This window comes from Colobus angolensis, unplaced genomic scaffold (assembly GCF_000951035.1).
Source record: "Colobus angolensis palliatus isolate OR3802 unplaced genomic scaffold, Cang.pa_1.0 Scaffold77, whole genome shotgun sequence".
Lineage (NCBI taxonomy): Eukaryota > Metazoa > Chordata > Mammalia > Primates > Cercopithecidae > Colobus > Colobus angolensis.
In genome coordinates, this window is record NW_012121487.1 from 470,648 (window position 1) to 473,096 (window position 2,449).

Genomic DNA, 2,449 nt, shown 5'->3' on the forward strand with positions numbered 1-2,449 from the left:
CTCCCGGGTTTAGGCCATTCTCCTGCCTCAGCCTCCCGAGTAGCTGGGACTACAGGCGCCCGCCACCTCGCCCAGCTAGTTTTTTGTATTTTTTTAGTAGTGACGGGGTTTCACCGTGTTAGCCAGGATGGTCTCGATCTCCTGACCTCGTGATCCGCCCGTCTCCGCCTCCCAAAGGGCTGGGATTACAGACGTGAGCCACCGTGCCCAGCCTGTTTTGGTTTTTTCTTTTGAGACAGAGTTTCATTCTGTTGCCCAGCTCGGCATCTTGTCTTAACTGGGCTTTTACCCATTCTTCCTTGGTTTGGGCAAATGATGGTACAATATGTGGGCCTGGTTTAAGCTCTGTGCCTTTGAGATCTAAATTTTCTACCTTGTTTTACCTAAGATTCATCCCTTTAGACACGCAAATTTAGTACTGCCTAGCTAACAATTGTTTAGGGTAATAAAACAGGTAACTAGAAGACTGATAGTCTGAATGGCAAAAAGAAAAACTATTTATTTATTTATTTATTTATTTTATTTTTGCAATTTTTTGAGACAGAGTCTCACTCTGTAGCCCAGGCTGGAGTTCAATGGCATGATCTCAGCTCATTGCAATCTCCGCCTCCTGGGTTCAAGCGATTCTCCTGCCTCTACCTCCTGAGTTGCTGGGACTACAGGCTCGCGCCATCATGCCTGGGTAATTTTTGTATTTTTAGTAGAGACAGGGTTTCATTGTGGTGGCCAGGCTGGTCTTGAACTCCTGACCTCAAATGATCCGCCCTCCTCAGCCTCCCAAAGTGATGGGATTACAGGCATGAGCCACTGCACCCAGTCATTTTTGTTTTTTGTTGTTGAGATAGTACGTCACTATGTTGTCCAGAATGGTCTCAAAGTCCTGGGCTTAAATGCTGTCACCTCAGTCTCCTGTGTAGCTGGGATTACAGGCATGCACCATAACACATGGCAAGAAAAACTGTTTGAAAGCCAGCAAATGATAAGTTTTTATGAAAGCTACAAGATGTACTTCTGTTTGTCTGCCTATATGTCTATATGTGCTATGTTTATGTGACAATTTTTGATAAATAAAACTAGCTTTAAATTTGTTAGTAAAATAAAGGCTGTGTGTGGTGTCTCATGCCTATAATCCCAGTACTTTTGGAAGCTGAGGATCACTTGAGCCCGGGTGTTTAAGACCAGCCTGAGCAACATAGTGAAATTTTTTTTTTTTTGGAGATGGAATTTCGCTCTTGTTGCCCAGGCTAGAGTGCAATGGTGTGATCTCTGCTCACCACAACCTTCACCTCATGGGTTCAAGCAATTCTCCTGCCTCAGCCTCCCGAGTAGCTGGCATTACAAGCATGTGCCACCATGCTCGGCTAATTTTGTATTTTTAGTAGAGACGTGGTTTCTCCATGTTGGTGAGGGTGGTCTCGAACGCCCGACCTCAAGTGATCTGCCTGCCTCAGATTCCCAAAGTGTTGGGATTACAGGCGTGAGCTACTGCGCCCGGCCAAAATAAAATAAAATAAAATAAAATGAAATAAATTATTAAGTCATATTATGTTAAATTAAGTAACAGATAATCACAAAATGTCTGAGTCATTTCTAAGTAAGTTAAAATACTGAAACATTAATTATTAAACATAAGTTTTATACTTTGGCATCTTATTTATATGCAATATAGAAAAATATATTTCGATAGATCTCTTAATAAACAAAAATTGGGCTGATTGTGATGACTCACGCCTGCAATTTTGCGAGGCTAACACAAGTGAATAACTGCAGCCCAGGAGTTCAACCACGGAGGCCGAGGTTGCAGTGAGCCGAGATGGTGCCACTGCACTCCAGCCTGGATGACAGAGACTCCATCTCAAAACAAACAAACAAACAAGAAACCTACTAGATATAAAAGAAACAGTTCTGTATACAAAATGTATAAATAAAAGCAAGATATATTTTTGGCAAGGAAAGTTGTAAAAGCATGTAAAAGCATTGAGAAAAAAATATTTTTTTCTATTTTACAAGTTACTTAAAGTTTGTTTCAATTGGAAGGAATAAAGATATAGATAAAACTAAATGGATACATAAGTTGGGAAGAGAAAGGGAATAGAAAAAGATTCTGTGGGGAACTGGCTGGGTTGAAAATCATGGCATGGGTACGAGCAGAGTCTGCAGTGGAAGAGTTGATACCCCGGCTACTGCCAGTAGAGCTCTGCCACCAGACAGAAGGTTTCCATCCCTCATTATCCCTGAGGATGCCTCAGGAATACCTGAGGCAAGTCCAGACCAAAGCAGCTCAATGTCCAGATGCTGTGGTAGCTCAAACTGACCCAAAGAAGTTGAAAAGGAAGGACGGGCCGGGCGCGGTGGCTCAAGCCTGTAATCCCAGCACTTTGGGAGGCCGAGACGGGTGGATCACGAGGTCAGGAGATGGAGACCATCCTGGCTAACATGGTGAAACCCC

The 2,449-nt window shown here is 43.0% G+C and overlaps 1 pseudogene; it reads left to right on the forward strand.

The window, feature by feature from the left end:
* The first annotated feature begins 2,117 nt into the window (after nt 1-2,117).
* Nucleotides 2,118-2,449, forward strand: part of LOC105502114 — a 12,631-nt pseudogene continuing 12,299 nt past the window's right edge.